Source organism: Drosophila suzukii, unplaced genomic scaffold (genome assembly GCF_043229965.1).
Source record: "Drosophila suzukii unplaced genomic scaffold, CBGP_Dsuzu_IsoJpt1.0 scf_7, whole genome shotgun sequence".
Lineage (NCBI taxonomy): Eukaryota > Metazoa > Arthropoda > Insecta > Diptera > Drosophilidae > Drosophila > Drosophila suzukii.
The window spans coordinates 2,064,167-2,076,466 of record NW_027255939.1 but is presented as its reverse complement, the minus strand read 5'-3'; positions in this window follow the sequence as shown (position 1 = coordinate 2,076,466).

The window sequence follows — 12,300 nt, the reverse complement described above, 5'->3', positions numbered from 1 at the left end:
CCATGACCGAGTACATACGGGACATGCGAAGCCGGGCTAGAAGTATATGAAAGAAAACAATTGTCTTTTTAATATGTTGTCTGTGGTAAAGTAAATTTGTAATAACTTACCTAAATCTGTTGTCTTTGTTTGGAGTTGGTGTGGTCCATGTGCACTGTGCACAAAGTGACATCGATGCCCAGCAAATTTCAAGTAGAGGCTGAAAGATAGAAAATAAATTGAATTAGTAAAATCGTTTAAGTAATTGTGAAAAATTGACCCGAACGGATAAGGAACTAAAGAAATGGAGAGAAAAGTTTGTATAGCCTTGCAGTTATAATTATTTAATTTAATTCGAAATGCTTAAAAATAAAAAAACTTATTTTCCCAATAGTATAAGATAATATGTCAAAAAACACCGAAGCTTTAATATGTTTCATATTATTTTTCCACCAATTTTCCGTTCGTTCCTATGGGAGCTTTATGATATAGTCGTCTGATTTAGATAAAATTAAATTTGAAATTCAGAACTAATTAAAAAGTTTTATTTCCAAGCGTAGGAGGTTATATGTTAAAAAACACCAAAGATATAACTTTTAAATATTTTTCTTACCGATTATTCCTATGGAATCTATAAGGTATAGTTGTCTGATCCGGCTGGATCCGACTTATATACTACCTGCAAAACAAAGAAGACTTTTGGAAAAATTTCAGCCCGATAGCTTTAAAACTAAGAGACTGGTTTGCGTAGAATCGGACAGACATACAGACTGACTGAAGGACAGACAGACGGACATGGCTATATCAACTCGACTAGTGATGCTGATCAAGAATATATATACTTTATGGGGTCGAAAACGTCTCCTTCACTGCGTTGCAAGCTTCTGACTGAAATCGTAATACCCTCTGCAAGGGCATAATATTAAGTTATAAATTAAAAAAACACATTTAAAATATTCTATAACAAGAAAGGAAGTTAACTTCGGCAAGCCGAAGCTTGTATACTCTTTCAGCTATAATTATTAAATTTAAAAATACAAAAAATGATATACCCAATAGTATAAGATAATATGTCAGAAAACACCGAAGCTATAATTTGCTTTATATTATTTTCCCACCCATTTTCCGATCGTTCCTATGACAGCTATATGGTATAGACATCCGATTTTGATAAAATTAAATTCGAAGTTCAGAACTAATTCAAAAATGTTATTTCCAAGCGTAGGAGGTTATACATTATATAAGCTATAATTTGTTTAATAATATTTTCCCACCAATTTTCCTATCGTTCCTATGGCAGCTATATGCTATAGTCGTCCGATTTTGTTTAAACTTAAGTTGAAATTCAAAACTATTAAAAAATGTTATTTCTAGGCTTAAGAGGTTATATGTTACAGAACACCAAAGATATAATTTTTTTAAGTTTTTTTTCCGATTATTTCGATGGGAACTATAAGATATAGTTGTCCAATTCGGCCAGCAAAAGATACGAATATATGACTCTTGGGAAAGTTTCAGGCCGATAGCTTTAAAACTGAGAGACTGGTTTGCGTAGAAACGGACGTAGCTAGGACATCACTTTGGTTTATACATATAAAGCTAAAACTATTATCACAGAGGGGTTGAGTATTCAGGTACGGATTGCATGTTGCTTCAGGTACATCTATTTCCAAAAACTTTTTGTTTATTAATTCGACATCCACCTCAGACTCTGTCTGTTGCTTACACTTTCCAATACCTAACCGTTTTAGTTTGTTCCATCTTTTTTTGAGTTAACACAATTATTAAATTGTATGTTATAATGCTCTTTCTTTGCTGATTTTATCTTTTTGTTTACTTTTACCCTAGCCTCTTTGTATTGTTTTCGAAATTCATCCGTTTTGTATCGCTTCCACCGGAGGTAAGCTACATCTCGCTGACGGGTTAGGTTTTTAATTTCACTACTGAACCATGGATTTTGCATTGGCTTAATCACCTTGGTCCTTAGGGGCACAAACTTGTTGAACAAATACTGGACATTGTTGGTTAAAACCTCTAATTGACAATCTACATGACGAAGATGGTAAATACATGACCAGTCACAACACAAAAATTCCGTTTTTAATTCATTATAGTTTATATTTTTGTAATCTCTGTACGTAAAAGAATTGATTTTGCTGTCAAAGGTCAAGTCGTATGTTAAAAATATTAGGTCATGTCTGGAGAAGGCTGGTACAGAAACCTGGTCATAATGTATGATTTTGCTAGGGTCATTGATAAGAAATAAGTCAAGTAATGTATCACAGTGGCTGCTATAGTGCGTGGGAATCGTTTCGTTTACGGAAAACAAACCTAGGGACTTAAAGTTATCTAGGAGATGGCTTTCTGACAATAGGTTGCTGTTAAAATCACCTGCCAATATGATGTCAGTGTACTCCAACGAAATGCCTGAAACAACATTAAGTAATGACCCGTAGTCAATTGTCCGATTCGGTCTATATATGCAACCTAGAAGGGTTCTTCCATGGGATTTATTTGGAAGTTCTAATAGAATGTATTCGATAGTACTGTCACTAGGCTGTTTAAGTACCACTTTACATTTCAGCTCCACATTCACGTATATAGCAACACCTCCTGCATGACCAGTACGGTCGGACCGATAAACATTAAAGCCTTCACAAATAATAGACGAATCACATAGATCATTTACAAACCACGTCTCAGACACACATATCACATCGACATTAGACTGAGTGAAAAGGAATCTAAACTCATCAATCTTCTTTAGCAAACTTTGTGCATTTAAGTGAACAATTTTTAGACCAATTTTATAACTACTTATAGTTTTTATCATGGCACTAGCTATGGAACAAACTTCCTCATCCTGCATTGTTGTTATCAATGATTATTAGGGGCGCAATTAAGAGGATACAATTTATACGCTTAAGAACGAAAGCTATCAGCTTCAGGTCCAGCCGAAGCGTTAGTGAGAGATGTAGAAAGTGGATCAGGCGAAAGATTAATGGACGAAAGTTCCTCCATACTGTTAATGCAACAGACACCCTCTCTTGGAGTGCAGCGTACGTGCACAAGGCCGCGTCGTGTAAAGACAGCCGTAAGGATTTTATGTTTTTTCATGCGCATAGCCTCTTTAAAGATGAGATAATGCTCTTTTAACAATTGCTCATTAATATAAATTAACGCTTCTGAATTGAAACCCAGAAACTGCAAGCTAAGTTGTTTCTTGTGCTCGCGCCTGTACATTCCGACTTGACCAAGCAACTTGATCTTTTCGCGTGGGTTTAGCATTTTAATTATTATCACCGGATCCACATGTGTTTGCTGTGATTTCCTTGCTCGGAAGATATCGCAGACTCTTGGTGGTGGAGTCAGCTGGAGATTAAAGCATAGCTTGTGATAGAGCGCTCTGAGATCTTCACCTTCGACATAGGGAACTCCATGAACCCTCAGATCACACGAGCTAGTCTCCCTGCATTGCGTTGCCATCCTGGCCTCCAGTGCACCCAACCTCTGACCTGCTGCTTGTAGATTTTCTACCTCCCGGTTCAACGTCTCAACCCGCTCACCCATTCGGTCCCTCATGGAGCGAAGATCGGCAACCTCGCGCTCCAACGTCAGGACACGAGCATCCATTTGTTTTACTTCCCCGGCGATTTTGTCCAAGCGATCCATAAGGCTTCTGAGCATTCGCTGTTCAGCTTCCCGAACGGCCGACTCAATTTTCTCGGTTTGTTCCTCGAAGCGAGTCTTTAGGAGCTCCAGAAGCTGAGGCGAATTTACATCCGAGATGCGTTCGCTGGCAGTTCCAGCATTGTTGCGGGTACGTTTAGTAGGTGGAGCAGAGGAACCCATGACTTTTTTAAGTGTATTTATTGTTTGATTTGGTTAAGGTTAGGTCGGTTGTGTTTGTATTGTATCTTTCGGATTTAATCTTTAAGTTTAAGTAATAGCTTAGCTTGCAACCACTCACTGCTTTACCGACAAACTGCCTTATCGACAATAGTGAATAGCTGCCTTATCGGCAATAGCGTAGCTGATGGGGCAACCTTTTTCTCTCTTGCACTCCGAAGATGCTGCCGCATTGTCTCTCACTGAAGGTGCACGCACAACCGCACTTGTTGTTCAGCAAGAATTTATTTTCTGATTTATAGAATCAACTTTGTTTATTAGCACTATGTTGTGTTGTTCGCGGATAGGGCTGGTGGTATATTAGGCAGTTATAGACTTTCTTCAATTTTGTAAATGTTATTTTCCGTGGAATATCGTTTATTTTATAGAGCGTTCAATAAAGCGACTGCACACGGGAGAGTTGGCTTCTTCTTTATAATAATCAATAGGTTTTTTTTTATAATCAATAGGTTTTTTAATCCCCAAATTAAATATAATATAATTAAGCCTATCATGAACCATGAACACCTGGATGCTGCCACCTATCAGTGCTTGGTCTGAAATGGTACTATAACCAGCGGAGAAAACTGTGGAGAAAGCCATACCGCAAGCTACAGAGACTTTCCAGTCCATAACGAGCTGAAGAATACACAAAATGAGTACGTGCAATCTCAAACCACACCTGACATTTTCTTTGGGAAAGCACCCAGATCTTCATTATGTCCTCTAAACGGAAAGGAGGTAATGACGTCAGTGCCCTGAAAACAAGTCTGGAAAATCCGAGGTGGATTCCACAAGCGTGAAGTGCTGAGCCGAATATAATAGCCTCTCAGCAAGCAATAGGACAAATACCAAATAATATCGAAGCCGTGTTTGTTAACCTTACAACAAAGTATGATGGACTTTATGTATATCATGAAAACAACAATGCAAAACCTTGTGCAAAATAAGGTGACTATGTAAAGCAATCATAAACTTGAGCAACAACCTCGAACCCTCCCAAGAAATCTAGTACGCGAGAAATCTCTAACGGATTTATCATTGGATCACTCGCCGGTCTTAATAACTCTTCTTCAAAAGCCACAAATAATCAAGTCACAGTGGCATCTGTAAACTTAATCCACAATCCACTGACTAATAATGAGCCGTTAACCATACAGTTGTCAATTCGCATTTACAAGTCCATCATTTGTGTCAATATTGACGGTAACCATATATTTTGCAGTAGTCTTCAGGTGTAAAATATGTTGCAGACCCTGAGTTTCAGAGGTCTTCATGTTTTCGGCATGCTTAAGAGTTGATTCTCGACTTCTTTCAGACATATTAGCTGATATCTGTATCTACTGCAGTTGACACAAATTCTTCAGTGCTAATTTGGGCAAGTTTTAGGGAGTTGTAATGGCTTACGTCAGCATTAGAACTCTTGTCCAGAAAAGCTCAATATCTGCATCTGTCATGTTGGCTTCAGACATATTATTCAAAGCCAAAGCAAAAGCGTGGTCGTCACGTTTGCCGCATTATTTCCGTTAGCTCGAAAAACTTAAAGTTATTCCAAAGGGTAGCTCCTGCCAGAATATTATAGGGATTAGATGTATTTTCTGCGAATATCCAACGATCTCCAACTGGGCTAAGCTGCTTCAGATCTCCAAACACTATTATAGACTTGCCCCCAAAACTTACATCTCGACTTCTACAAAGTTGCCAAAGTCTTTAATCTAAGTATCCAAGCATTTTTGATCCGATCATCGGGATCTCAACTATAATAATTAATTGGATATCAATCAACTTGCAATGCATTGTATTTAAAGTGCCATTGCTTAAGGGTCTTAAAGGACCAGATGTTTTATTAACGGGAAGGGAGAAAACTGAATGAAGCGTTAGTCCCCCAATCCCAAAAGCTGCTTTCCAGTAGGAGCACAAAGTAAAACCTTTGCCCCAGGAAGTTTATTTGCTCGCCAAGTTAAAGACTGAAATATTGTAGAAATCAATCAGCTTTTTCCCACTCCGGCCCCTAAACCACATATTCATAAAATGTATTTTTGGCTGCAACATTATACATTACGTTGGCGTAGTCCTGGCGTTGCTTAAAGTTGAGAGACCGGGTAAGCGAACAAAGGTTGTCGTAAGATACCATCGGAGGAAGTCTTATAAGAGGAAGTTCGCCATTTGAATTATTTTTATCTTGGAGTACATTTATGTTTTGGCCGACGTCGGGTACTGTCAAAGCCCTGAACTCTTCATCAAGGTATTGAGAGGCTGGCCCTTTGGGAAGGGACCCTTTTCTTCTCTATCCACATTTTGCAGATCTTGAAGAACTCTCTCTAACTCCATGACGTTAAACACATCATACTGCTCTTTATTGCGTTTAACAATTTCAAAATTATATCTAAATGTGCTTTCATTGTCGTTTGAAATGAGTTCCGTCTCTTCACTTCTCCATGGGAAAAAGAGCATTACGTGCTCTCTAAAATAATCTGATGGAGAAGAGCTTAAACTGAAGCGAACCCACCTAAGAATTAGGGCATGATTACGTCTTTTTACCCTACCAGTCCCATCCAGCATTTGGTAACTTTGTGCAGCAAAGTTATTTTCCTTATCTGCATTATAGTCGATTGGTTCGTCATATTCTTCGTATGACTGTTCTGATCGTGCACTTAGCTTGGAGAATTTGAACCAAGCCGTAAATTCCGCAAAACATGACGACTCTAGTTGTTCATGTCTTTGCACGTATCGATCAAGTAAGTTTCGCTCAAAAATATCTGTTGAGTTTGCGGGAAGCTGTTCTAATTCTCTGTTAGATCGGACTATCCGGACCCTTTTATCTGGATGGCAAGTGTTAATAAAAACATTCCCTTCACTAGCCTCAGACAAGTGTAAATCTAAAATGTTGTATGCAGCTTCAGATATTTCTGTAACGTTAATAAACTTGCTCCCTAAATGCTGCAATTTTCTTTTGACGGAAACACTTCCATGGCTTATTTCTGTCATTGCTTCTCAAAGCAGTTGCGACACGCCACGGTTGGATTTATTTATGTAGTTAATTATATAACTACAACAGGCGTAAGCATCTAGAATGAATTGAATATCCATGTTTGCTCTATGCAAGCCTAAAATATTTCTATTAAAAGCATTTAGCAACCTATCAGAAAATTGGCGACGAAGAAATACTTGGGGCTTTTTTAAGCTAGACCGAATGGCAAACTTGTACTCCTCATATGAAATATCAAGATGGCTGAGAAAATAAAATTATTAAACATGCCCGATTCTTCTTCGGAAACAGACTTTAGGTGCTCTTTAACTTTTTTAAATATTTCTTTATGTTCTTCAACGTGGGATTCGTTTTCTTCAAATGAATACAAAACCAGTGTTTCATGCATTGGTGGGTATGGCATATTAAAACGGCAGAATTATTGTCCACGCAGTTCCCTTTAACATGAAGCGCTGTGCTTATGGCGCTGATATTGAATTACTTCATGAATTTCAGGATCGTCACCGCTGGTATTAATGAAACGATCAATAAAGCGGGTGACCTCTTCGGCGTTATCGGGTCCTTCTAGCTTTGGGCACCAGAAAACCAATACATGCCATGAGAGTGCGGCGATCCTCTGTGCTGGAACTCGATCCTCCAATAATAATGGGCGAGTCTTAACTCACCAAATATATCGGAGCTTTTAAATAATTTCATTAATTGCCGGAACCTGTAGTCGAAGTACCGGTAGCACGTTACTGGGTCAGATCGAATTAATCTAGCTTTTTCGGCGCTAGAAAGAGTTGCTGCCTCTTCCTCAGTAATGTCTCTGCTATCCAACAAAAGAGATAGAATAACTAAGAGTTCGTTCCATTTAGATTCAGCAGAAGAGAGGGTTAGGAAGAATGTAGGCAACCCGAATTGTCTAGTCATGGCTATAACTTTCTTTTTTCTGCCTCCCAGTGTGCTGTAGCTGAATGAAGGCCTTTTAGAATGTGAAATCCATCGTCATGTTGCACAAGACTGTCAACAAATGATTTATCCCTCACACTTGCAGCTGTTACTGCACCTGATTTTTTTCGTAGGGCAATGGAAATAGAACTTTGAATTCGTTGCATTTCATAAAACTTGTACATATAAAGGACTTTGGGCACTACTGCCCCTTAAATATTTCGCCGCAAGAAATAGTTGGGAAGGAAAGCTCTTCAGCGTCGTCGTCAAGGTTTAAATTTGTAGCAATACGCTGAAGTCCAATATCATCGTTTTCTAATAGGGTTTCATGACCTCCGGGATTTAAATCACCTTCTTGCTCGTCACTTGATTGAGAATGGGAATGTTGACGAAGGAGGTTTTCTACGACTTCTTGTTCAGATTCATCTGTGATGAAAGGTATCCCTTTTCGGCTCATTCAGCCAATCACCGTCAAAGGAAATGTTGTGCTTTCTGTAGAGCTCAGTGTTAACCAAGTATCGCACAGCTTGAATAAACCGAGCGGGTCGAATAGTTTCCGTCATGAAACTATGGGAATATTCTAACTTTCTTTTTAAATGAACCTGGATTACATGGGTCAAATCCAAATGAAATTGACGACATGTACTGCAAAATTGATATTTGCCGGACGGACTCGGAACCTGAGATGGAAACCACGTTCCTCCACGGCACATACATAATGTTACGAAGATATTATTCCCTTGCCGTAGCTCGACTCCTCCGTCGCTGGCGTTCCCGTTGATCCTCTCGTTCATCCTCCGAAAGCTGTGCTCTTGCAGCAATATTGCGCTGTGTCTGTCTGGAAGATTCCGCCTGTCGATTTTGTGAACTCGACCTGTATGTGAGAAGTCGCTCGTCAGGCATTTCCTGAATTTGTTGTTCCCGAAATCTTTGCTGAAATCTTGTGTTTCGATGATGTGTTGGTCCTTTGCTCCTGTGTCCTAGTGATAGGGTTGTTCCTACTGATCCTATGAGCTGCTGCGTCCCGATTTCGTCCTCGATTTTCCACGATCGATCTACACGTAGCATGGTCAGCAGTATTTTGTATCTTCGGAATTCGACCTGGCGCTTACGTGCGCTACAGCGTCCCGTGTGCGATTTTCCTCGATCGATCTCCAGGTAGCATGATCAGCAGTATTTCGCGACTGCTCTCGTCGTCGCTCTTCGGAATTCGACCTGGCGCTTGCGTGCGCTTCAGCGTCCCGTGTGCGCTCGAGTCCTCGATTTTCCTCGATCGCTCTTTAGGTAGCGCGATTGTCAATGTTCCTCAATCGTTCGCTGGCTCGAAATCTTTCGCTTCTCCTTCTGTGAGCAGCGGAATTTCCACCTGAATTTCACCAGAAGAGACTTATGTGTTACGTATTTATGAATCCTGTTTTACTTTATAGAAATACTTACCAAAGGAAAAAAGTATAATAATACTTTATTATTTTGATACACACTTTTTTCACTTTTCACCTTATACCTTTTGGTGGATTTTTAATCACTTTTCACCTTTTACTTTTTTATGGGCTTATATTCACATTTCACCTTATACTTTCGGTGTGTTTATATTAATTGAATATAAAAGATAAACACAACAATGTATACGTTGTCTCTCGGCAACTGTTTTTCACAGACTAATCCGGGGATTAGGATTACGAGTCAATATATAGGTTTGAATCATACCTGCTATTAACCTTCATATAACCCTTTCGATAGCGGACAATGCCTGATTTTAGAGACAATTCGTAGGTAAATTAGGTAAACCAAGTTGATTACCTAATTTAAGGATTGCGTAATAACTGCATTATTACCTGTTATCTAGCTTCGTGGCAACCTTGTTAAGGTTATTTCTGTAATTTAAACTAAGAAAAACGGGTATACCTAGGTATCCTACCTTAAATTTGGACACCTGTATCCATGTTATTCGTGTCCTAACACCACCCCATTCAGCTAAATATTATAGTCGTCAGATTTTTGTGTAAAATTAATTTCGTAATTCTGACAAGTTAAAATATTCTATACCCAGAGTAAAGGAAAATACGATCAAAATCAACAAAGCAACATTTAAAAAAAAATACAAGGAAGAACGTTATAGTCGAGTACCTCGACTATCAGAAGATACCCGTTACTCAGCTAAATAGAGATATGCAAGTAGCAAAGCGAGATTAAAATGCGTCACCGGCGGTTTACAGATTTAAGCGTTATGGGCGTTAGAGTGGGCGTGACAAATATTCTAGCATCAAAACTGTAGGAGCCACAGTTTTGGGCGGTTTGTGGGCGTTAGAGTGGGCGTGGCACTCTACTGAAACAAACTTTCGCTGCGTAAGAAGCTCAGGAATCTGCACGCTAAGTCTCAATAGCCTAGCTCCCATAATTTCCGAGATCTCAGCGTTCATCCGGACAGACAGACGGACATGGCTAGATCGACTCGGCTAGTGATCCTGATCCAGAATATATATACTTTATGGGGTCGGAAACGCTTCCTTCTGCCTGTTACATACTTTCCGACGAATCTAGTATACCCTTTTACTCTACGAGTAACGGGTATAAAAATTATTTCATTATTTCTCTGACCGTTTCTTTGACAGCTATATGTTAGAGTCGTCCGATTTTTATTAAATTTAAATACGAATTTCTTAAAAATACAAAATATGTTATTCCCAATAGCATAAAATAATAATATGTCAGGAAACACCGAAGCTATAATTTGTTTCATTTTATTTTTAAATTTTAAATTCGAAATTCAAAACTAACTAAAAAATGTTATTTCCAAGGAAAGGAGATAATATGTTAAAAAACACCAAACACATAATTTTTTTTACATTATTTTTCCGATTATTCCTATGGGAGCTATAAGATATAGTTGTCCGATCAGGCTGGTTCCGACTTATATAATACCTGCATAAGAAAGAAGACTTTTGGGAAAGTTTCAGCCCGAAAGCTTTAAGACAGACGGACATGGCTAAAAAAATCAATTACAAAAAAAAAATATAAAAATAATAAATGCAAGGGTATAATAATTATTTCATTATTTCGCAGACCGTTTCTTTGACAGCTATATGTAAGAGTCGTCCGATTTGTATTAAATATAATTCGAAATTCTTAAAAATACACAAAATGTTATTTCCAATAGTATAAGATAATATATCAAAAAACACCGAAGCTATAATTTGTTTCATATTATTTTCCCACCAATTTTCCGATCGTTCCTATAGCAGCTATATGATTTAGTCGTCCGATTTTGAGAAAATTAAATTCGAATTGCAGAACTAATTGAAAAATGTTATTTCCAAGCGTAGGAGGTTATTTGTTAAAAAACACCGAAGCTATAATTTGTTTCATATTATTTTCCCACCAATTTTACGATCGTTCCTATGGCAGCTTTAAGATATAATCGTCCGATTTTGATAAAATTAAATTCGAAATTCAGAACTAATTAAAAAATGTTATTTCCAAGCGTAGGAGGTTATATGGTAAAAACACCGAAGTTATAATTTGTTTCATATTATTTTCCCACCGATTTTACGATCGTTCATATGACAGCTATATGATATAGTCGTCCGATTTTAATAAAATTAAGTTCAAAATTCAGAATGAATTAAAAAATGTTATTTCCAAGTCAAGGAGGTTATATGTTAAAAAACACCGAAGCTATAATTTGTTTCATTTTATTTTCCCACCGATTTTACGATCGTTCCTATGGCAGATATATGATATAGTAATCCGATTTTGATAAAATTAAATTCGAAATTCAGAACTAATTAAGATATGTTATTTCCAAGCGTAGGAGGTTATATGTTAAAAACACCGAAGCTATAATTTGTTTCATATTATTTTCCCACCAATTTTAAGATCGTTCCTATGGCAGCTATATGATATAGTCGTCCGATTTTGATAAAATTAGATTCGAAATTCAGAACTAATTAAAAAATATTATTTCCAAGCGTAGGAGGTTATATGTTAAGGAAGACCGAAGCTATAATTTGTTTCATATTACTTTCCCACCAATTTTACGATCGTTCCTATGGCAGCTATCTAATATAGTCTTCCGATTTTGATAAAATTAAATTCGAAATTCAGAACTAATTAAAATATGTTATTTCCAAGGAAAGGAGATAATATGTTAAAAAACACCAAAGACATAATTTTTTTACATTATTTTTCCGATTATTCCTATGGGAGCTATAAGATATAGTTGTCCGATCCGGCTGGTTTCGACTTATATACTACCTGCAAAAGATATAAGACTTTTGGGAAAGGTTCAGCCCGAAAGCATTAAGACTGAGAGACTAGTTTGCGTAGAAACGGACGGACAGACGGACAGACGGACATGGCTAGATCGACTTGTCTTGTGATGCTGATCAAGAATATATATACTTTATGGGGTCGGAAACGTCTCCTTCACTGCGTTGCAAACTTCTGACTGAAATCATTATACCCTCTGCAAGGGTATAAAAACACCGAAGGTATAATTTGTTTCATATTGTTTT